Source organism: Tupaia chinensis, unplaced genomic scaffold (assembly GCF_000334495.1).
Source record: "Tupaia chinensis unplaced genomic scaffold, TupChi_1.0 Scaffold000392_1, whole genome shotgun sequence".
Taxonomy (NCBI): domain Eukaryota; kingdom Metazoa; phylum Chordata; class Mammalia; order Scandentia; family Tupaiidae; genus Tupaia; species Tupaia belangeri.
The window spans coordinates 2,937,933-2,963,933 of NW_006159894.1; the positions used below are offsets into that span (position 1 = coordinate 2,937,933).

A 26,001-nucleotide genomic window follows, 5' to 3' on the forward strand; every position below is an offset into this window, starting at 1 on the left:
TCCCTACAATCACCACTACACAACAGTTATTAAAAAAGATCTTTCATGAGCACTTTACTAGGTGCTCTACAAGAGAATTGTGCAGGCACATACATGGTTTAGAGGGGCTATGGTCTCATTCAGGCAGACCCTGACAAATACCTGCCAATATAAACCAGCAGGCTGATACTTCACCAGTCTGTCTGGAGGCAGCCATATTGGTCACTTATGGCTGCTTGCCTTTCTGCGTAGTTATTACCTGGGCTGTCCCTGTTGCTCAATATTTTGATTATCTTCCCCAAAGACACATGTATTATGTAGTAAATGTATTTTACATATGTTTTGAAGGCCTAGCACATCTGTTTTAAAGTGTATTTATTTGTTCTTTGATGATACATAGAATAATATAAAAATATCAGCTTTGAAAAGTTGGGCTATTTACTTTTTCTATTAATAAACTTTTTCTTCATGTGATTCAAAAGCAATATTATGCAGAAAAAAGAGTGAGACCAAAATCAGAAGTGCTAGTTCTGCAAAGCAGAGTGTGATGTAGGAAGTTCAGTAGACTTGAGCCAGATTGGCAGGCTCTAAGCATAGCTCTGCCCCTGCTAGTGTGTGGTCTGGGGTGAGCTATGTGCTGAAGATGGGATAATAATAGTGACACCTTTCCCTCTGGTTGTTGGGAGGATTAAATGGGTCAGTATCCACAGAGCACTTAGAAAAGTGCCTGGCTTGACAGTAATGCTATATAAAGATGTACTATTATTTCTTTGATCTTGGCTTTGTCATGGAGCCTTTTTGGGTCTCAGTCCCTTCATACAAACAGTAGACTAAGTTATCTGAAATCATTTATCTTTGTTGTTTTCTTTCTAAATGAGGTATCTTGAAAACACCTAGGGAAAGGCACGCAATGAGGGGAACACATAATTCATCCACTAAAGCAGAGCAATGGGTGTAACCTAGGCTAGTATGGTCGCCACACATGTATCAGGCCATGTCCTGAGCCATACATAGGTCAGGGATGGAGATTCTGCCTGCGAAGATAGGAGGGTGAGTTTATTGTTTTAAGCTATAAGTTGGCTTTAAAGAGAATCCACATGAAACAACGATTTCCAAAATGTGCTGTATTATTTGGCTCCACACATGTTTCAATATCCATCTTCTTGTACTCTCATTTCATAGGCAGAATCAGGATCAAGAATACTGAAGAAAGGAATCTGAATGATAATATCTTTGACTTGATTGACACGCAATGCATGTTTGCTTTGGAAAACAAATAATGTATGCTGTAAAGATGTATGATGATTAAATTTAAAATAAAAATAATTAGAAGATCAGTTGTTGGATTTTTATTTCTGCTAAATTTTCTCTTATAAAGTTACCGCTGCTGTCCTGCAAGAAACAGTTTTCCCCATTACTGATGGAAAGTTAAGTCTCCTCATACGGAGGATTTCCCTTCCAGAAATTCAAAACGAGAAAAAGTATCAGACAATGTGATGTAGTGCCAATGAGCAGTCTTTTCCAAAGACTTGAATGGAATAATTTGTTTTTCATGGTTTATAGGTAGCAGATAAAACTTACATGGAAAAACAGACAAGAAGAAATGGAAAATAAGACACAGAACCTGGAATCATAAGCTTAAAAAGCAATTTGTTTTATTTCAGCTGTGCCCAGAAATAACTTGAGGTTAACGAGTGAGTATTTCTACTGGAAGAATCAGCTACAATTAGGTCACCAACTTAGAGAAGATGTAGGCGGAAATTTAAACACCAAGTCTATCATTATAAAAGTACTTTATCAGCAAAATTGTCAGTTATGGATTGTTGACTTAAAATGATTAAGAGGCTAAAATATCAAAGAGAAGATGAGGAGTTTGTGAAAAGGCCCCTCTCAAGAGCAGCAGCAGCTGAGGGTTTAAATATGAGAAAGCTGCTTTAATAACATTCCTTGGGGAGCTACTTCTGAACTCCCTGACTTCCACACCAATTTGATGAGAGAAAAGTAGATGCTTCTTGAGGTTCCTGTTGTGGCCAAGAAAGTACAGGCCACACATTAAATTCTGGTGGCAACAAAACAATAAATTTGTATAATTTAGGATAACCAAAGCATGGTAACACTGATTTCCCACTGAAAATTGAATGTGAAAATGTGTAACTGTACTATGCAAACTTCTCTTTAAACAATTAACAGCAAGCATAAATATGGAGCCATTGGGCCTATTCTACAAGCCTGGCACCAATGAATAGATTCTTTGTGGATTCACTTAACTTGTCCAAGAATAGATTTTTTTTTTCCCTGCAAGTTTGAGAGTATAAAAAATTTTTATTGTTAATTTGATACCTATCACCACATTATTTATGGATTTAATAACTATTAGATTTTATAAATATTTAGATCCATATAAACCCTGGATTCAGAAGAATATTATTTCCTCCCATATTAATAACTAATTTTTCTTGAAATTTTATCAAGTAGGTTTTATTTATTAATTAATTTGATCCATTTTGTTTGATTATGTAGATATTCCAAACTACTTATTGCTACCTATTTTTTTTTTTTAGAGAGAGATTTTGTTTGCTATAGGGTACATGTGCTCATGGGAGTAACATAGAGAGACAGAGAGACAGAAAGTGAGAAATTGCCCTCCAGGGGGAATGGCCATGCCACAATCCCTTCTCCTTCATTCTTCTCTTGGGTTCTTGGGCATACATGCACACATGCGTAGCATGAGTTTTAAGCCACCAGGTCCAGGACTTGAACTGCAGTCGACTACATGGGAGACTTGCGATGTAACCATTACACTATCTGCTGGTCTTGCTACCTATTTTTAAAATCACATTTTATCTTAATAATGTGACTTTAAATTTCACAATGATTGTGTCAATTTCCTTGGCAACAAAAGGTTCTGAGACCTGTTTTTGTTTGTTTGTGATTTGTTTTTGTGTTTGTAGTTCTTTTGTCATTAGTGTAGTAGGTAGCATTCTCCTCCCCATTCCATCAAATATCTCTGTTCTTTAAATGGGACTGAGACTTGGACAAATGCCTGAAGGGCGAGTCTTAAAGCAGCTGCTAACACACAGGATAAGCAAGGTGAAGTGTTCAATGCCAGTTAGCGGGGCACATTTATTTCTACATGTTAATGCTGGAGGCGGCCATGTTGACAGAGGAGCTTCATTTTATCTATGAATCATTAAGTGTCTTGGCCCATTCCCTTCATTTCCTTTATCACCTGCATATTATGCTTATCTCCTTGAGTCATTATAACTATAAATTGCTATCCTCTTTCTTACCAAAGATTTAATTCGTCTCTTTGTAACATACTTGGTGTAGAGAACTCTTCAAGGGACAGACTTTTAAATCTAATATACCCATGGAACTACTTTTACAGTGCATGTTAAGTAAAATGAAGGTTTATAGTTGATGTAGGGATAGCTCTTCCCAGTATTTCATGGTCAGTCCAAAGTTCAATTTTGGAGTCTGAAAATTGTGTGTGTGCACGCACAGGTGTGGTGGGAAGGAGATTTGATTGGGAGGGCTACCATCTACAAGAGCCTGCATAGTTGTCAATTTACCCATTATGGTTAAACAATCTAGCTTTGTTGAAAAAAATCATATTATTATCTTTGCTTTTAAAAGAAAAAATGAACTCAGAGAAAGTAAATCATCCCCACGGCCAATAGATGGTAGAACAAAGACTTGAAAACAAGTTGGCCTATTGTCAAAGTTTACTACCCTTAGCTGTTTCACAAGCTCCTCTCCCAGAATGTTCCAGGCAGCTAGTTCTTTGTCCTCTGTGGTTCTTTCCCTCCATTCACAGGTGTCTGAAAGGTTGCAATGGAAGAAGGCATTAAATATCCATGTTATGGGCCAGCAGGTTCATGAGGTAGAATTTTTGGGTTATTAAGGCTTTGTTGGACCCCCTAACTCACACACCAGGCATCTGTCTTGTTTTTTAATGTGGCTTCTAGGCAGGTAGAGCATTAGAAGATCTAGTGGTTATGTGAATCACAGGAAGTGCTAAGCTAAACCACTGAGTGACTCATTCTTTCCAGAAACATGGCTTTTATTTCTCCAAAACTTTTCATAGACTTTTACAAATAGGGGTAGAAGAAAACTATCTAAATTTGATGCTCCTCTTTCTCTTACTAATAAATAAGAAAATAAGTTTGCTACTATTAATACAACTACATAGCTTTTACTGTTTTGATAAGTTATTATCCATACATTGTATTCTTGGGTTATAAAAAAATTAATAGCATGACAGGTGCCTCCAAATGTCACATACCAGGGGTTTTCAAAAAGTTTATGGAAATGTGTATTCTGAAAAAAAACTATGCATGGATATCAATATTTTCCACAATAAATTTATACTTTAATTCTATTTTGTAATGAACTTTTAGAAATCCTCTGATGAAAGCTAATTGTGTTAAAGGATAATTACACACTATCTTTTACTGTCTTGTCTCACTTACACACTCTGTTATGTGTCTTGGGCCTATGACATTCTTGGTTTTTGAATAGCTGAGACTGGAGTTTAGAAGCATTATGGAGCATGGAGATCAGCAGATGGCATAATGGCTATGTTGCTAGACTCCCACTTAGTTGACTGTAGATTGAATCTTGGACCTAGTGGCTTAAAACTTATACCAGACACATGTGCATGCATGCCCAAAATCCCTAGAGGAGAATGAAGGAGAAGCATGGCCATCCTCCCTGGTGGTGGTGTTGATGGAGGTGGTGGTGGTGGTGGTGGTGATTTTTTTGCTTTATGTCTCCCTTTGACTCTCTGGCAAGTGCATATACACAATAGGAAAAATTTCTCTAAAAAAAAGAAAGAAAGAAAGAAAGAAAGAAAGAAAGAAAGAAAGAAAGAAAGAAAGAAAGAAAGAAAGATACTATGGAGCATAATCTTGCCGGGTATAGTATTCTTGATTGAAGTTGTTTTTCTTTTAATATTTTGAATATGTCTTCCTGTTCTACCCTTGCTTACATTGTTTCAGTTGAAAGGTCTGATATTAGCCTACTAAGAGAACTTTTGTAAGTAACTTGACATTTTTTTCTTGCCATTTTTAGAACCTTGCCTTTGATTTTGACTAATCTGGCTATCATGTGCCATGGAGAGGATCTTCTTGATTCTATTTGGGGTTATTTGTATTTCTTGGGCTTGAATGTCTGAATATTTCTCTCGGTTTGGAAATATTCTGCAAGTATTTCATGGAAATAAAATTTTCTATGCCTTTGTCAGATTCTTCACATTCTGGAATACTGTACACTGATGAAATGTAAATAAAACAAGAAAAGAATTTTGCAGTGGTTTTGCAGACATGAGCAAAGCAACAAAAAAAATGGAACCTGGCCAATGTGCCATATTCTTAGCTGGGCTTGAATCAGGCTTTCTTGTTCAGCTCATATTATAAATGCAATTAAAAAATTTTTTTTGCTCTATTAGGAAAAAAAACCCCACTATGGATATGAACAACTAGAACTTAGCTAGTGGTTTAATGTGGGGTGAAAGGTAGGGGTATCCCAGTAAACACTGAAGTTTTAGCCCTGCTAAATTAGGGGTTGGTGGTGCCGTTGTTAGAAACAGGGAAATTGGAAAGTCTGTGAAGATGAAAAATTCAGTTTGAGATACATTTCTCTCAAGGTTCCATAGGGAGACAAACCAATGGATATATTCAAGAGCCAATTTGAAACAAAGCCAGAGCTCAGCAACAGGCCTGAAGGGTTGAAGTTGTCAACAACTGACAGTGTTCAAGGCAAGGGTAGTGATAGTCCCAAAAGGCAGAAGGTAGGCCAGAAAGAGAAGAGAGTCTAGGACAGAGTGTAGATCGCATCTGGAGCAATAAAGAAGAGTAGCCAAAGAAGAACCTGCGGCTAGAGCAGTAACAAGATCCACAAGAAATCATCCCAGTGTGAGAAAGAAGGAGGTTCCAAAATCGAGGACACCAAGAATACTCTGTAAGACAGGGGAAAGGAGAATATGTGGGATACTGGAAGTGAGTCATGGTCCCTGTGGTGTCTCCTAAGTATTTATGTATCTGAAACCTCAAAATACGACATTAAAAAAAAAATAAGGTAATTGCAGATGTGATCAGTTAAGGAGAGCTCATACCAGATTAGAGTGGTCACTAAGTCCAATGACTAGAGTCCTTATAAGAAGATGAGTGGACACACAGAGGTACACAGAGAAATGCCACATGAAGACAGACACAGGCTGGCATCATGGGGCTACACTCCAAGGAATGTCAAGGACTGCGGGGCCCCTAGGAAGCTGGAAGAGGCAAGAAAGCAGTTTCCTCTAGATCCTTCAGAAGGAGCATTAATATACTGACACCTTGATTTAGGATTTCTAGCCTCTAAAACTATGAGAGAATAAATTTCTGTTGTTTCAAGCCATCAAGTTTGTGGCAATAGGTATGGCAGTGCTAGGAAACGAATCTAGTCCTCTAATCTTGACCACTGGGCTTCTCACTATCCAGGTGGAAAGTTTCTAGGAGGCCACATTACCCCTGGAGCCAGTCCCGATGTAGCTCATATGATTTAAAGACTCAGAAAGCCTCACCCCATAGGCTTTATGCCCAGGTAAGTGTATTTCTTGGGACCGCCCTTGTCATTACTACGTTTTGACTTACATCTTTGTTCCTTTGAACTTCAATCAATGGCTGAACCAGGAACGTTGTTTTGACTACACTGACGGTTTCTAAACTCCCCACTGTGTGGTTTTCAGGTCAGACAGTCAGGGTTTGTTCTGTGAATCATTGCCGAAAGATTCAATTAAATCTTGCCTCGTCCGCCTTGTGGCCGGGGTTTCAGTGACTTAGTGAGAACAGGAGCATTTAGCTAGTTCTTGAGGAAAGCCAGACATGTGAGGGTAACAAAGTGCTGACACCAGGCAGGGAGCACAGAGATTAGGGGGCTCGAGACGGCGGTGACGAATGGAGTCACCAGGATACCAGCTTCTTGGCTTGAAAGCAGCTGTTGATTCCTGACACACTAATTTAGAGCCCGAAAGAGAAAGTGAGGGGGCTTTGTCAGATCACTTAAAAGAAGCTTAACGTCAAGGAGAGATGAGACATGTGTTAGCACTACTCTCCTTTTCGTGCAGGAATGAGAAAGAATCACAAATGTGAATCTGTTCGAGATCTTTACACTTGGGAGGGTTCCTTTGAAGTCTGACATCACTAAGAAAATTCTCATAAAACCAGAAGACAAAAAGCATCTTATTCTGGCTAGGAAAACACCAAAGAATATGGAAATAAGAAGCGGCTATAGATCTGCAGAACTGGCAACTTTGCAGACTCTCAAGTTAGTCAGAAAAGGAAAAAGAAAGAAAGAAAAAAGGCAATATTTCTTGAAGGGCCTGGAAAATGTTGCCTTTGGGGCAAGCTTGTTCCAGGGGAAGATCTTATATGATACCACAGGGCCAGGTTGAAGGACGACTCCCACCCCGCAGTGCACAGGAGGTCCTGAACTCACAGGGATTCTCAGAACCTCAGTTTGGTAGCTTATTGCAGAATGAGGTAATTCCTGACATCCTGCTTTTCTCTTGCAGGATTTTGTGGAGCTCAGAGGAACTATGGTTTCTGAATTCACTTTGTCAGTTTCTGAGCATCCTTTAAATATAGACAAGTAAGAATGAGAGTAAGAATGAGCCTCACGGAAGCTAAGCTTAGGTTGTTCCAGACATTCCCAATGTCCTGCACCACATCAGGTACCAACTAAAGTAACAGAGAGGAGGTCTAAAAACATCAGAGAAACACCCTCCAGGACTTGCATCTACAAAGAACTCATGACAGCCAGTAGGAAGCACGTTTGCTGAGAAACTGGCAGTGTTTCACTTTCCAGGACACCAGGAGGGCAGGTCAATTCTGTACCAACCTTCCCAGGGCTGCTCCTTTCAGACACAGCCCAGAGGAATAGGGAAGTGCAGACCTTAGGGAAGAAGGCAGCAGAGGGTCAGCTGTCTGCCCTGTGGCCCTGGCCTATGCTTAGCTCTGTGCTGTAGCAACATCTGGCACTTTCAAAACACGTGCTATGGGCATGAACCTCGGTGCCTCCTCTCTTTCAATTGGAAGGGCCCGTTCTTCACATCTCCACCTACTAATGTCCTTTTTAGCCCGCAGGTCCTGCTTGAGATGCTGCCTTTAACATGAAGCCATCCTTAAAAGCTGTTGCTGGTTATTTCTGCTGCTACTACCTACTTCTTTGACTGGTCCTTTCCTACTCATTCCGAGTGGATGACTCAACCTTTTCATCAGTTATTTGCATGGTCTTCTCCTACACCCATAGTCCTACTCCAGGTGCAGAAGCCTGCATTGACTGAATGCATGACTAGTTGGTGGATTCTAATTCTATAGCTGGTAGGAGGCAGGGCAGCTTCTGGCTCCTGGGAGGACAGTAAGGATGTGGCTTTCTTGCTCTGGGAATCCCAGATCCTCAAAGGGGCCTGAAATGACCCCGGTAGGTATAAGTTTGGGGAGAGTAGCAAGATCCAGAACGTCTGCTTTTGGGGCACCTAGATCTCTTTGTAGTAACTTATACCACTTTCTGCCCCCTGCTGTTTGGGGCAGCCACTTAGTTCACACTAAGGTATAAATGACTGAGAGTTGTACCCTTCATGGGAGAACTTCTTAGAGTTAATATAAGCCTTAAGCTCTGTAGGGAAGGAAATTACTTTTGGAGGACAGGAGCTTTTCTAGGTTTCTGAAATAATCTCCTTGGGTAGCTGCCCTGCATGGTGTGCCCTGATTAACACAGTTTCTCTTCTAGCCTATTTGGGAACCACCAAGGATGGTTCCTTCTCTCTGAACTCATCTATGCAGTCATGCTTAAAACATTTCAAATACACCCCAAGTGGTTTCTGGAAAAACTATGGAAGGCTAGCCATGGGTTCTGATTGACAGACACAAGAATGCACATGACCAATATAATAAAAGAAGGGTGGTTCATCTAATCAGCTTTACTGCAGCTCTTTGTGGGCTGGTAGTAGTGACGCAACACGTAAAACTCAGGGATCAAGTTCTAACAATGCTGTATTCCCTTCTTCAGGTTCCTGTAGACTCCTTTAGCCTTGTTTGTCACATCTGTGCAATGGAGAGGGGAAAACTGGATGTGCTCTGAAATGCAAGTTATTTAACAATCCTCTGTTTCAGTCTCTTTATCTGTTGGGGGCTTCTCTGAAGGTGTAGGGAGGATAATATGAAATATGTAAGGTTGAAAGCACAATAGATGTGAGTTGTTCTCATAGTTATTAGGATCATCTCCTACTTTGAGCTTCTATGATTCTATATGATTCACTTTTCCTGTTACAGAGACTGACCTGAGCCTCTGAGATGCTATCCCTCTCCTGTTCCTAAAACTCAGGGATCAAGTTCTAACAATGCTGTATTCCCTTCTTCAGGTTCCTGTAGACTCCTTTAGCCTTGTTTGTCACATCTGTGCAATGGAGAGGGGAAAACTGGATGTGCTCTGAAATGCAAGTTATTTAACAATCCTGTTTCAGTCTCTTTATCTGTTGGGGGCTTCTCTGAAGGTGTAGGGAGGATAATATGAAATATGTAAGGTTGAAAGCACAATAGATGTGAGTTGTTCTCATAGTTATTAGGATCATCTCCTACTTTGAGCTTCTATGATTCTATATGATTCACTTTTCCTGTTACAGAGACTGACCTGAGCCTCTGAGATGCTATCCCTCTCCTGTTCCATTGATCTCTGATCAATCTCCTCCAGAAGGGCTGCTTCTTATGACCCTGATTGTCAGTTTCACTCTAAGATCTCTGACCGTCAAGAAGGATTAGATGTGCAGCTCAGCCATGGTAGTACTTGGGGGGATGCTGTTGCTGGGCAGGCCAAGGCCACCCCTAAGGTCTGGGGTCAATTTCCAGTCCACTTTAAAGGCTGAGCAAAGTGGACATACATGGCCCCATCTACTCAGGAGGCTGAGGCAGGAGGATTATGACAGACCCTGTCTAAACCCCACACATACACACACACACACACACACACACACACACACACACACACACACACACACACACACACACACACACACACACACACACACACACACACACACACACACACACACACACACACACACACACACACACACACACACACACACACACACACACACACACACACACACACACACACACTCACACACACACACACAAGAAGGATCTGATAAGTCAATGCATCTGAATGATACATCAGTAGGTCAAGAGAAATAGAAAGATCCTTTGTAAACCAGAAACTACAATGAATTTTCTTGTAATGCAAAGAGGGTCTGAACCTTATAAATTGTGGAAGATTTGCAGACAGGGTGGTTCTTCTGAAAGTGTTCCCAGGTAGGAGCAGGAATCCCCAGGAGACAAGGGCTACCAGTATGACAGTCTTCACAGTGAACAGACTCCATGTTGGATCTTTGCCACAGTGGGGGAGAAGTAACCGAGTGTGCTAGGCTTAGTCCTGAAAGGCAGACTGGGGGAGAGTTTCACTGAAAGCTTCCCAGAGGTCTAACCTCATTGCCCTGTAGGTGTTACATCATGAACCAGGAAGACATTTTCATATACATCTGGAACTCTCCCTTAACAGATATAACACTGGGGCATAGGGAATGGATTTTTGCTACACATTTTCCATAAAATAGCGAATGTTTAGCAACTTTCTTATAGGAAACCTGGTTGCTGTGCTTAGCTTGTGAGGAGAGTGCTGTTGGCTGCTCTCAATTTGCGGGGAAAGCTGGGCAGTTCAAGGAAATGCCAGGTCATTCTGTCCAGCCAGGAGCTTAGAGAACCATTGATCACTGGAGCTAGAGGCAACATTAAAGACCTTCCTCTACTGCCAGGGCTCTGTAATTCTACCTCGCCAGCCTCACTTGCTGTATTCTGGCTGCCTCCTCCTTTTGGGTTTTCTGAGCATTCACTTGTTTTTAAAAGTGCTCTCACCTCAGCCTGAACTACCTTCTCCCTCTCTTTCCTTGGCTAAATCTTTCTGGTTAAAGAACATTCATGCTGGCCATCATCTGCTCACACTGGGGGCTGGGGGGTGCTGGCGCTTTCATGTGCTATTGGCTGGCCCCGAGAGTTATTCCCTGTGTGTCCTCTCAATGGGATCCTCGTGACATGGCTACCCAGTTTCCCTCTGTGAAACATCCACGGGAACTGGGCAGATGTTATCTTACAAATGTCCATGTTGCTCTCACTGTGTGCCCGTGTTGTTCTAAGCAGAGACTGGTATTATTATTACCATTACTCCTATTTTGCAGGTGAAGAGTAGAGGCACAAAGAGGTCATGTGACTTGCCCAAGATCCCACAAATAACAAGTGACAGATGAGGGAATTAGTCCTGTATCCTTGTGATCTAACTAGGCTCAGTAATGTCCTTGAAAATTTATATCCTCCCAGGACTTCAGGTGTGACCTTATTTAAAGAGAGAGTGTATGCAGATATATAAGATCATGCTGGTTAAAGTGGATGTTAAGTCTAATGGCCGATGTCCTTATAAGGGGATAACTCAGACTTACAGAGGGAAGAACGCCATGCGATGCTAGAGACAGAAACTAAAGTGATGTAGTCAGAAGTCAAAGAATGTCATGGATTTCCAGCTACCACCAAAAGGTAGAAAAAGACAAGGAAGGATTGTCTTTCAGAGCTTTGATGGAGCCTGGCCCTGCTCACACCTTGATTTTGTACTTCTGGCATCAGAACTGTGCAAATAAATTTCTGCTGTGCTCAGCTACTCAGACTGTAGTGCTGCCACAGGCAGCCCTTGGAGAGGAATCCACTGTGTCTCTAGAGAGTGAACAGGTACCCTCTCTTGGGGTCTATGGCAGTTCTGTCCCTTCCCAGATCTGCTTCCTCGAAGTTCTACTGGTGCTGGGGGTTCCTCGACTACTTCCACCGGTACCCCAGGCAGGCCAATGTGGTCCTTTCATAAGACTTATTTTGAGAGGGACAAAATACTGGGATGCAAGTCAAGTGCCTGAGCATACTTCTGGCAGCTGGACTTTGGGAAAGCCAGCATCAGCCACATGGTGCTTTAGTTTTCCTTTCTAAAAAATGGGGCCCATAGGGGACCATGAGTTTGGCACTGTTTTAAGCTCAGGGGAAGAATTAGGCAGTGAGGTTGACCACAGTCTCTGCTTCCACATAATTATCATGCTAGGGGAGATTGGCCATGAATCAATCAATTGATAAACAAGTGATGACTTCAGAGAGCAATAAGGATATGAGGAAAAATCTCCTGTTCAAAAAATAATTAGGTTTCATGAAATTAAATATTATAACACAGATTGGTATTACAATGGCGCTGCCCTTTGGCCACGTTAATGACCACATATTCACACAAATGTCTTCATGGCAGTCTAGGCAGTGCCTGGCAGACTCAGACTCAGCTGGCCCTCAAGCTGGCCTGGCTGGAGTTTGCAGGGTAGCCTAACTTGTGGCTAGAGTGACCTATCCAAGTCTAGTTTCTCCATCTTGGGACCAGCAATAAAAAGAATGACTGTATGGGCAGCCTGCCCAGATCTCAGCAGGGAGAAGAGCAAAGACTCCCCCAGGGGCCAGTTCACCAGGTTGAGCTGGCAGCAAGGCTGACAGTTCCCCGAAAGGGCCACTGGCCTTCCCTGCCAGGAAGAGCATCTGGAGCCTTTGGGAAGTGCCACGAGAGGTGCTAGGTGCGCAACATGCCTCTCCTCTGGTAGATGCCGTTGCCCTGATGCACTTCACATACTGCTGCTAGGAGAAAGATGCTGGTAGCCAATTTTAGGAGCTTTTAAAAGCTTCCAAGAAGCATAAAGGCAAACTATCTAAATCTAGCATATATGCCTCAGTCATATTACTCATGAATTCATAAACATGGAAAGTTTTAAATGCAAGCAAAGTGACTTAGCTATAGGACAGGATAATGTAAAATGTAGGATAATGAGAGGTGAGGTAATACAGTTATAGTCAAAGAAGAATAATTTGAGAGAGATAATCAATTTTCAGGGCAAGTATAACTGCTGGGAGGGGGAGAAGGACACCTACACACCTTGACTTTCTACTAGATTTGCTTTCCCAAGTGAAAACCATGAATATGAACCAAGATAAGGCAGAGGAGAATATCTCTGTTTGTTTGTCCCTAAACACATCTGGACACACATGCCCACACACATGCACACAGACATGTGACTGAGGAATGTAGCGGAGAGACCAGAAGTAAACGCAAAGGTCTAATTTATTTTCCTAAAAGTTAATTTTTTTCTTGTCCTTTGAAATCAGGCAAGTGGTCTTCATAGAAATCACATACCCTCAGAGGTGGTTGGCAACATGTTGGATTGTCCCAAAGGCCACATTAACAATAGAAGACTTAGCGAATAGGAAAGAGAAAATAAAGCTTGGGACTCCAGACAAGAAGTTCATTTTGAGATCATTCCATCATGTAATGGTACCAGAGTATAAGGGAGAAATGATGTTTTCTTAAGCACCAATGTTCACATTTTTCTTTTAAAAAATTAAAAATAGGGGCTAGCAGGTGGTGTAAGTGGTTAAGGCAATGGGCTCCAACATGGTTGACCATAATTCAAGTTCTGAACCAGGAGACTTGAAAATGATGCCAGGAGCATGTGCGTGTGTGCCCAAAATTCCAGGAGGAGAGTGGACTATGGCATGGCCATCCTTTTAGGGGATGATTTCTCACTTTCCCTCTCACTGTTTCTCTCTGGTGAGGGCAAGAACTCTATGGCAAAAACCTTTAAAAAAATTAAAAATGACCTTCAAAGAAATTTTATAAAGAAACAATAAAATATTTGTCCAAGATATAAACTACCCAAATGAAAAATCAATGATCTTTTTCTATTACTGAGGACATAATAAAGGGTTTTATATTTTAAGGTCATACACACACGCACACACACATCAAATTTTATGCTTGTAGTAAATTGGTCAATGGATGTAAGTTAAACTAAGAAAATAAAAATTAACTTCCAGCCTAAATATTGACTGGGTACTACACCCTCAGAGACCTCAGCCCAGTTCTGGGGTGGTTAATTTGGTTTCCTGACTAGAATTGTGACACCGTTGCAAGAGAGCGTCTTGTACCTTCAGACAAGCCCATAAACAGGGTAGCGAGAAGTCCAGGAGAACATGAGTCAGCCAACCACCAGCTTGAAAGGAAACTAGACCAGTAGCTGAAGTCTCTGAGGGCACAAAGCAGGGATGGGGCTGGCTCCTGACCATGGCCTGAGGCCAGGGAGGGTCCTGTCTCATGAGGCCAGCATGTCCCCATGGACCTACTCAATGTACTCCACCCTTCCCGTAGACTTCCCAGCTCTCTGCACTGACCACAGAGGGTGGAACATCATGACCTGGGAACTAATTTCTCATTGGTTTTGGTAAATTAAAAATGATAGAATGAGTAATGCATCAAAATATTCTTTCTCCTAATTGAAAAATAAGAAAGTATTACAACTCTAAGATTTGACCTTGCTGGAATAAAGACTGTTTCTTTCTGAGAGTTAATTTGAGATTTGTCCATATCTGTTAGAATTTACTCATTATACGCTACTGATGTGGGGTTTTTAGCAAAGCCCCTTTTGGAGCTGATGGTCCTCTCTCTGTCTCTACCTTGCCCTCTGGAATGTCCATGTGTAGGTATTTGTATGTGTCTATATACACTTGGTTTCCTGTATTCATTTATTACCTCTTAGAATACTTCTAACATTCGGTGTAGACTTGCTTTCCAGAAATTGAGCATTATGAATTATTTGATGCTCCTGGTTTGTTTTCTAATACCTGCATTAACATTTGTTTTGGTATGCCTTAACCTGCCCATGGTGTGTAAAATAATGGAATTGCAGATTTGGGAGGACTCTGGTACTATTGACTTGGACATTCTATCTCCTTAGGTAGGAATTCTTCCAAGCCATAGCACCTCTGAACTCTCTCAGGTGTCAGGCCTAAGTTAACTGGGCTTAAGTTCTGTTTAAATTGTTCAACCCAGCTTAATGCCCAGATGTGAGAACTCTGCATAAGAGAGGATGTAGAAGGGAGATAAATTGAGAAAAGTCTATGATATGGTCCAGAAGAGGAAATTGAGAGAAGGGGAGGTCATGACTGTAGGGCTGGGGAGACCTACTAGAAGAGAGAAAGCTGTAGAGATGCTCTCCCGCGGTTCTTGCTGTCTCATGTGTCTGACCCTGATCATCTGTTTCCCAGACCTTGTGGACATGTCTCTTACATCAGCCTGCAAGGTGCTGGGGGCTGCAGGGGAGATGAAGATGAGGGCAGAGTCTTTGGCTTAGAAGCAGAATTCCTGGAACAGTGTTGTCACTTCCTAAATAATGGTTAGGTTGAAAAAGAGTCCAACTCTTTCCTCTCTCTATTGTCCTCTCCACTTTATTTCATAATCACTTGCCTCTTTCTGACATTGTAAGTGGGAACAAAGCTAGTTTCACAAAATGTTATTATAACTGGTTTAGAAACAGGCATCTCTACATACAACTTGCCCCCTGAGCTTATCTCTTCTTTTTTACACTGAGGTCAGGAGGTAAAACAAACAAATGAAAAATAACACATTCCTCTCCCACCCTTGCAAAAAAAAGAGTTTAGCTGTTGAGCAATAGGATATAGATACTGTCATAGTATTTTGCAAAATTTCAGAAACATTGCTGCATTTTCCATAGGGTTAATTTTTGAGATGATAAACTAATTTGGAACTTATGCTTTCTTTTTAAAATTCCCTTAGTCAAACTGAAGAAATTTACTTGGGAGAAGAAAAGGACTAACTTCTAGTTTTCATGATGAGACATACATTCACATGGCTTTCAGCCACTTTCTGTCATTACACTATAGGCTTAAATTGCAGTTGTTTATAATGAGTTAAAAATATGAGTTAAAAATGAGTTTAAATTAATGGTTAAAATAAAGCAATGTTTTAAAGTTCCCACTCCTCCAAAGACAAGAATGTCAGATGGCAGTTGGCATAATGGTTGTTTCTGAATATGAATCCCAATATCTAATATCAAACTGAGTGCATCAACTTCACAGTTAGGCAGAAAAAAATAAAAAGGCCTTTTATTGCTGCAGTGAGATAGGGCAGCATGATGGCTTTGAGTGTGTCTCTTCCTGTGGTGTATCTGGCCTTGACTCCACAGAGTCCGCCAACATCAAAGGAAGCAGTAGGAGATGGGGTGTGGAATACCAGATAGTCAAGGAAGGGGGGGAACCCTTCCTTTGCCAAGAGGAATGGCTAAAATTAGATGGTGAGGTAGTCTCAGCACTTGGAGGGATCTCGCTGATCACTGACTTCAGTAGATACTAGAACCCTCACATATTCTGCTATCTTCAAAGAGAAGGGCTTATATGCCATAGGCAGGAATGTCTTATGGTGTTGAACAGATCTTTCTGTTTGGAGATTCTTCCCGAGTCTATCTCAAATTCATGCTGATATTCAAATCAATTTCCTCTTGCTTTGGAGCTCGGTGCAGATGGGGAGCTGCCAGGCACTATTCTTTTCCTGCAGACTTCCTAAGATGTGTTCCATAATCCCAGACAATTATTCTGCCCTGCCCCCCCTCACTTTGGATGTTTCACATGTCCTTCTCTGTGCATTTGGGATGCACATGGGAAAGAGGTTCTGAAAAATAGGTGGTGGGGAGGGTCAAGGCCAACTTCCTGCTGGGGCTGAGTAGGTGGTCACCTAGGTTGTCCAGGAACATCTCCATCTTCTTCATCTCCCTTTTTATCTGTCTTTCCCTGACAACAGTGTCTAAACAACTACCACTCAAGATTTGTGCTTTTGGGTCAGCATTACATCCTCATCTATGTTCCCCTTTTAAATGTTGAGTCTGTTAGGCAAGGGTTGAGCCCTTTAATATTAATATCTTTGCTGCCCTGATTTCCTCTATAAAAAATATTTAGGGAAGCAGGTGGGGCTGGGAGAGGGGATGGTAAGAAGAAGAAAGGGGCATTGGGAAAGGGGACCTGGGTGAGTACCACAGAGATCAGTTTCATTTCCCTGAGAATATATCTTGTGGCTTCCTCTGAAGGACCACATAATGTCCAGGGACCACCCTGTGACTTTTAGAGATAACAATGGCAGTTCCTGGCAACATTTGCCACCACCCCCTCCCCCCCATTATCTGTCCTCCTCCTGAGGGGGTCTTTCTTTGGCTTTGGGCACCATGAGCTTCAGCTTTGCAGAGTAAGGAAGGAGCCAGATAGCCTAGTCCTCATCTCGTTTTGTTAACTTCTTTTTTTCTTAAGACCAAAACAAACCACAAACGCTCTTACCCTACTAAATACCACCCGTGAAGTACAACCAAGAAATCTGTGTTCCAAAGCAAAACCATTCTCTTTGAAGAAGCCAGCCTTGACTGATCTATCACACAAATGGGAGATTTAATAGACTTGACCCGAGGCAGGCACCTGGTGGTAAGTAGGTCTATTCTTAGGTTGAGTTGGTGAGTTGCAGAGGCCATCAGGATTGGAGGCCTGAATTCAAGCCTGTGGGTAAGCAGGGCACAAACAGCTGGGCAGAGTGGCCCTTTATCTTTTGCCAGCTGGAGCCAGAGATGTGGCTTGGAGGCTGAAGTGATCAGGCTGCTCTTGGCAGAGGTTCCCTAAACATCTCTGGTCGGGATGTGAGACTATGGCTCTAGGCCTGCCCCAGAATAACACATTGTTAGCATATGTTAACAGGCTGCCTTTTCTCCAAAGATCACAAAATGCATTCCATTTAGGGTCTGTTTTGCAAGTGTTACTATCTGTGTTTTATGGGCAACAAAATCAAGATACAGCAAGGTCATGGATCCCCACCGTCTGAGTGAGTGAGTTAGGGGCTGACCTGGGAGACCTGAGCTTCCTGAGTCTCAGGCTATTGCTCAACAGTTTCCCCTGACCTTTCCAAACTCCTTTCAGAATGGATTTTCTGGCTTGCAGAGCTCAGGGTCTGGTGGAAGTTAAAAGTAACACGTGTGTTCTGAACTCCCTGGAAGAGAGAGTTGTATTAAAAACACACACACAACCTAGTGTTCAACATGTGGGCACATAGATGAAAGGGGATGGCTGTTTCAGGGTTGCTTTTGTGACCACACGTGGTTAGGCCTTCATCCCATAGGAAGCACTTGAAAACTGAAAATGAATTGAAGATCTAGCTCCCTCTTTTCTACCCCATTAACCATAAGACCATATGGATTCTGGTCTTCCTTTTAAAAATGTGACCATCTTATTAGACTACACTTTCTAACTAACTTACCAATGATACCATTCAACATGGAAAGGAACCTGCCGAGCTGAAGCTAAGTAAAAATTTCCAAATAATCTTAGCTAGCTCTACCCAGGGTAAGCCTCATCTTTGTTGAACAGAACAAAGTGAGCCTTTAGTTATAATGAGACCACACCACTTCAATATTTGACTCTTACACAAACCTTTTTTTTGTTCTTTAGTTTTCTATAGGGCACATGCATTTGCTGGAGAGAGACAGATGGGGGAAATAAGAAATTACCCCTCATGGAGATGGCCAAACCATAATTCCTTCTCTTCCTTTCTCCTCTCAGGATTTTGGGCACATGTGCCTGGGATGTTTTCAAACCACTTTGGACTCAAACCACACAGTCAGCCATGTGGGATCTAGCTGCCTTAACCTCCATGCCACCTGCTGACCCACACAAATGATTTTTTTAGTTGAAATCCAAACAAAGGCAAATGGTTTCCAGAGTTAGAACTTAAATATTTCAAAACGCAAGGGAAAAATATATCTAATGGATTGTTACCTTAAGGTAGAGTCATAATAATTCCCCCAAAGTAAACTTGAGTCCACTAATTTTTTCAAATCTACAAGGAAGATGATTGCACAATTTTCATGGAGAACAATGTTTAACAATCAACCAGCAAACACTTACCTTCACACACAATCTAGTGCTCAATATGTGAGCAAGTAGATGAAAGGGTATGTACAGAAGATTCTGAAGAGACATAAAGTTATTTCATACATATTTTCATTGCTGAGTGGTCCATACTGTTTAGACTTATATAAGTAGCAGTAACTACTATCCGTATTTGGAAATTCTTTGTTATCTCTCTCAATGATCTCTCATATCATTGCCTTTTGGAATGACTTCCTCATTTTGAGTTCTGTTTTGGAGAGAAGGGGATGGAATCATTCTTGGTGATGGCCTTGCACACCCAGGAACAGCTAGTCACTAGGTTGTCCTGAGCCGTATCCTCCAGTACTAGGCTGTGCTGGTAATAAGCAGCAGAAGCAAAAGGCAGGGTCTGAACTGTCTAAGTCCAGACTCTTGGTCTTCAAATCCCTTACTGCCATATTCTTATTAGGAAAACAGATATTTCTGTATTCCTTCCCTCTTTCCTTTCTCTTCTTTTTCTTTCTTTATTTTTTCTATGGGTGAGAGAGATACACAGAGAGAGAGGCAGCACCCTCAATGAGTCCCAATGCCACAAACCACTCCTAGCCTTCCACAGTCCCATGTCATGGGTGCACACTCAGGATACTCAGGAAGGTCTATGGAATTGAACTGGGAACCTTCCTATGTGGGAGTGCCTCACAGATGGTCATGTTTTACCACTGTACCACCATCTGGACCTTCAGATTTCTTTTGCTAAGGAACATTTGATTCTTCCATGCCTCTTCTTATTTCATCTTTTTTCCATCATACCCCACATCTAGTCGGTCATCCAATTATACTGGTTTTATTCCAAAACAGGTGCTCTCTTTACTGTCTCCACAAACCACCCTTGTTTCCTTACCTCCATTTATAATAGTTTTCTATTTAAAATGTTTAAGAGTTATTTTTTCAAGGGAACCAGCAGTTAGTGTAATGGCTATGTCGCTGGACTCCCACATAGTCGACCGCGGTTCGTGTCCCGGACCCGGTGGCTTAAAACTCATGCCGGGCATGTGTGCATGCATGCCCAAGATCCCGAGAGGAGAATGGAGGAGAAGGGATTGCGGCGTGACCATCCCCCCTGGGGGGTGATTTCTTGCTTTCTGTCTCTATGTCTCTGTCTGTCTGGTGAGCGCACGTGCCCTACAGTGAAAATCTCTCAAAAGAGTTATTTTTTCAAATAGATTTATGGATATATAACTCATATACCATATAACATACTATTTATCTATTATAAACAAGTTTATTTATTTCTTCCATGAGAGGCAGAGAGAGAAATAGAGATAGAAAGACAGATGTCCCCAGCAGGGTCTCTACACTGCTATCAACCTCCTGACTCAGCTATCCTAGATCTTGGACTGTGTGCATGCTCAGCATGTACAGAGTGGCCTTGGGATAGGAACCTAGGACTTTCTCATGTGGTTCCAGGTACATTATCACTGACTCCCAATTTACCTATTGAAAATGTACACGTCCATTTTTTTTATATTGCATGATTAATTTTTTTAGTTATGATAAAACATATATATTATAAAATTTGCCATCTTAACCATTTTAGACTATACAATTCAGTGGCATTAATTACATTCATGATGTTGTGCAACTATTACCTCTACTTATTTCCAAAACTTTCTTTTTTATCACCCAAACACTTGATAAACTAGGAATTAAAGGGAATTTCTTCAATAGGATAAAGTTCATAAATGAAAAGCCCATAGCTAACATTGTGCTCGGTGGTGAACTACTGACAGGTTTTTCCTTTAAGGTCAGGAGTATTTCAACAAAGATGCCCATTCTTACCACTTCTGTTCAACGTAGTGTTGTAAATTCTAGCCAGAGAAATTAGGCAAGAGAAAGAAATGAAAAGCATTCAAATTGGAAAGGAAGAAATTAAAGTATTTCTGTTGCATATGACACAATATTTTTTTGGGGGGGGTGGGTTTGCAATAGGGCGCATGCCCTCACCAGAAAGAGAGACAGAAAGCGAGAACTCATCCCCCGGGGGGGATGGCCATGCCGCAATCCCTTCTCCTCCATTCTCCTCTTGGGATCTTGGGCACCACATGCATACGCTCCCGGTGTGAGTTTAAGTCACTGGGTCCAAGACTCGAACTGCGGTCGACTACATGGGAGTCCAGCAATGTAGCCATTACGCTATCTGCTGGTCCTGCATATGACACAATCTTATATGTAAAAAATCCTAAAGAATTCCTAAAAGAAGAAAAATATGGACTGACTCTGTGGTCTGGTGGTTTTTGCAGCCAGATTCACATGGCTGACTATGAGGTTTGAGTCCTGACTCAGAGGTTTACACACACACACACACACACACACACATACACACACCATGCCCAAAATCCCAAAAGAAGGAGAGATAGAGGAAAAAAGAAAAAAAAAAGAAAAGAAAAAAGAAAGAAAACAAAAAATTGGTAAGATCCAACAAGTAAATTCAGCAGAGTTTCATGACAGTAAATTAGCACAACTAATTGCAGTTCTATACACTCACAATAAACAATTAAAAAGAAAATTAAAACTATTAAATTCCACTTACAATAATATCAAAAAGAGTAATACATTTAGGAATAAATTCAATTAAGGAGGCAAAAAATTCTTAATTGAAAACTACAAAGTGTCACTTACAGAAATTAAAGGAGACCTAAATAGATTAAAAACTATCTCGTGTTTGTGGATATTTTTACAGAAATATTACGACCCCTCCTAAAATGCTAACTGGCTTTTGCCAGGCATGTTCATGTGTCAGATATCTCCATGGATTCCTATCTCACCTTGCTCAAGTGAGGATGCAATTTCTTTTTTTTTTTTAATTTGTTTTTTTAATTTATTATCATCATAATATTGTTTATATTACAGTGAATCACATATAACTTTACAGTGTGTTACATTTCTTTTTCCAGAGGGAATGCCATGCATGTCAGTCAATACAGAGACATTAAAATCCTCACTTCATCCTTCAATATCTTTTCATTGTTTTTCCTGATCATTATTATTATTATTCCAATTATTTTTTTTAACCAGTCAATCACTACTTCTCATTTTGCTTGTAAAAAGACTTTGCCCAACATGAAATACTTCTCAGACCAATCCAGTTGAGAGGATGCCATTTCCTAAGTCACATGCTACCTGTCACCTCAGTATGGCCTTTCCCTCACTGCTATTGCACTCTTATTTGTCTTCATTGTTCTTAATATCATTTGCCCACACTGTAAATGTTACTTACATGCTTCTTGACTTCCTCTGTTAAATACAGCCACTCCTCACTTAGTGGTCTACCTAGTCAATGGCTCCTTGGACTTGTAACTAGTTCTCCAGCATGAGAATTACTTTTCTCAGTCTATGCGAGTCTCGGGAACCCCCTTTCTCAGTTTTTGTTTTGTGCTCACAGTTAGTATTCATTATATGAAGTATTCACAATCATCCAAGACTATATGGTTTATGAATAAATTTGTATATATTAATCTATCTTTTTTATGAGTACACTTTAATTTTTTGGTACATAATTTTTATAATTTTTGCTAGTTGTGTTTTTTACATTCTGTAACATGTAAGAAAAGCAAATTAAAACAAAGCTATCAAGTTGGGGTTTCCTTTAGGCCTTTTTGTTATTCAGAATAAACAAAAAGATGATGCTAGATTTATATTATCCTGCTGTGATGTATCTTGTTGCTTTTTGGTGCTTATCTAAAGTATGCTTTTTTGTATGGATAGAATTGCATTATTCTAGTGTGGTGTCATGTGATATTTATTGAAAAATACATACCCTATAGTGCCACAACACATCACAAGGCATCTGCCCTGCTCTTCATTTATCTACCAATTCACTTAACCTAGTGGAAGGAATGGAATGCAGTTGTTAAGTGAGGAGTGCCTGTGTAAACACCAAGAGGTCAATGATTTATGTTTGGTCATTGTTGTATTCCCAGCACCTAGAATATGTCAGGCACATAGTAGGCACCCAAGAGAAATACTTATTAAATGTAATCATGAGTGTAAAACATACAAGAAAAGTAAATACATCCACATTTATAATATTTTGGAATAAAACAAGATGGATAAATGACTACAAATGAAATTTTCTCACACTTTCCTTAACAGAATTTTGTGTTATGGAGAATCATGTTAGTGCAAGAACAGCATGACTTCTTTAAACACCCAAAGAAGTGGTGAGTTCATATATTTCCTCCTATTTGAAAAGCAAGCTCACTTTGAGCTATTTTCACATCATCAACTCTTCTTCCAATGTACTGCTCCTTGAATCCCAATACATTTAGAATCACTTCCCCTTCTGAAAAAGTCATCAAGGTATCTTAATCCATCTTAATCTTCAACGGCAAAGGACCCTGTGTGAGTGGAGATGCAGTTATGACTATGGGTAAATGCCAAGAACTTGACTTTGGCTGGGTAAGAGCAAATCTCCTAGCAAGAAAGCAAGCAGACAGCTGGTAGGAAAATAAGGGGTATGCTTGCAAGTGAGTAACAAGGATGAGCAGTAATGGGACTCTTACTTTCCCACAAGTGGGAAACTTAGGACATGTAGACACGACTCCGTGCCAAACAAATGTACAATTTCACATACTTAACTAGTGATTTTCACTTTGATGATGATGAGTGAACAAGAAGGAGAAAAGTTGTCTGTTAAAAGAGATGACTCATCCACATCTTATTTTAAATAGATCTTGGGAGCATTCTCCTGAATTACATCACTGACCTCATAAAGCCATGCAATCAACAGAACACCACAAAGCCACAGTATCATCCTGAGGGTCAGCACAGCATGATGGCACCTCTTTAAGACTCAGTTTTGCATTTCCATTCTCAAGGGGCTGTTGATGCCCTTAGGAAAAGGAGCTGCTGCTCCCCTGAGATTAAAAATGAGTGCTTCTTAAGACTAAAAGGATTAATGGGACTGAGGTGAGTACTGTGATTCAGTTCAATGGAGTAATATTTTTGAAATACTTATGAAATAAAAGAAATAAAGAAAGAACATCTATTTTAGAGTTTTTCAAATACATGTTTTGGGTAAAGCAAAGGTGTATACCTTCCACTTTGTATTTATCTATTAATCTAACATATTTTCAAAATAATCTACATATATTCTATAATCCCAACCCATGTAAAACTTCACAGTATTATCTGGAAAACTTTCTTTCCTATTGTTTGCTGTTAAGAAAATGAAGGTATGAGAAAGCCATAGAAACTGCCTATGGAATATGGTCCAATCTAAGAAGGGAGAATTTAGGAATACTGAACTGTGGATTCATCCTGGCTCTGCCAGCGCTTGACAAACTTAGCCCAAGGTATTGATTTGATACTAGTCAAACTCATAATGGTGACTCTTCATAGAATGAAGAGTGTCTTTGGTTGGCCAGATTTTTTTTTTTGGATATCAAATAATTATAGAAAGTAAGAGCCCCAGAAACAAGAACCAGGGTATCCCTTTTGTATGGATGAATTGGCCCTTAATTGCTCTGCAAAAGCAGCTCATAGGATGTAAGTTGAAGGTCTTAAGTATTAGGGCATATCTCAGAGGAACTCTGAATGAAATCACTTCTCCATTTGTACTTTGCAGAACATCATGACAATTTCAGCACAGCTGAATGTGTATCATGAGGAAAGTCACAGATAAAGCTCACACTAAAGCCTAGAAATTTTGACCTCATTTTTATCACCCTGTCAATTAGTGCATTAATCATTTAATTTTCACAGATGAACCAGAGACTTTGAAATGGGGTCTTATCTGATTCCACACTATTTCTCATTCATCTCTTTGTTTCTCCATCTGCAGATTTCATTATGTGATGGCATCATGTCTCTGGGGAAGAGTATAAACATTCAACTTTTAGGCTCATAAAGCAAGCAGCTCCAAGTTCAGGCCCTTCCTTGCTCTCTGTCCCCTAGAGAAGTCACTTGTCTTGTGATTCCAGCTTACTCTCATCCCTGAACCGAAAATAAGACATCCGAGAGCACAACTTAATCATGATACCTGTGATTCAAATTCACTTAACTTCCTCCGTCACAGGGATACTTTAAGTTCTTCTTATGATGAGAACAGGAAATTCTTATATCCAGTTTCCATTTCTATACTTCAGTTTTTTAAGATTAACTCACCCCTGCCTTTCTCCATCTGCAACACAAACTTATAAACCTGCTGTCCCCAATGACTTCTTTCTTTTTTCTTATTTTATTTTTATTTATATTCAATCAGTATATATCTTTACAGCACACAATGCAGGTTTTTTTTCAAAAGAAGTTCCCAAAAGAGTAGCCGTACATAGATTTTATTGGTCTGTATAGAGGTCTTTAGAAATCATGACATTTATTAGTGTTGCATTTCTTCCTTATAGCAACATATGCACTTCCATTTAACAGAGTAATTAGGAAAGAGGAGAGATCGATACAGACATAGTTGTAGATACAGATATAGGTATGCTACATTTTACTCTTTAAAGACTCCCCTTCAAGTTTGTCTATAGTCCTATAAACTGTGTGACTCATTTTATGACCCAGGAAATAGCCTCTTCTGTCCTCTAAAGCACCACATTTTAAATTCCAGACTTGAGTCAAATGGAAGTCAGATCAAAACAAAGGACCCCTCCCCCATACTCCACTAATTTAATTATTATGTTCTAAGAAATTCCACTTTATATATTCTCTGTCTATTTTTAAGTCCAGTAACTATTAGTTTTTTGAACACATTATACTACTTAAGAGTCTCCACAGTCCTTTCCCTAATCGTAGCACCTAATCATCATCCTGGTAATGACTACTAACTATTCTAGCTTCTCTGAGCCTTTCTTCTTAAAGCTCAGCCTTTGCAGGGTATGACTGTCCGAAATACACCATTGGCATTTGCTAGCTGGGCGACTGTCCTCACTCCATAGATGCTGCATGTAGAAAAAGAATGTGGCTCTTGGTTGCAGTCGGGAGCCCCTGCCTATCTCACACTTTTTAAGCACACGTTTGAATTTCATACCAATATTGGGGAATGTGAGGTGGCGCTATGATGTGATGTTCCTGCTCTACTTGCAGGTTTGTCACATGGCCTTGACGAGTTTACTTACTTTCTTTCAACTAGAGTGCATGGGGGTCAGGACACCCACCTCCAGCAGGA

At 40.5% G+C, this 26,001-nt stretch overlaps 1 protein-coding gene across 1 annotated transcript in view; it reads right to left on the reverse strand.

Annotated features, from left to right (window-relative positions):
* LOC102496134 (runt-related transcription factor 1) overlaps positions 1-26,001 on the reverse strand; it is a gene marked incomplete at its 3' end in the record, with an annotated part of 291,565 nt that overhangs the window by 219,168 nt on the left and 46,396 nt on the right. The gene's annotated exons all lie outside the window — the stretch shown is intronic.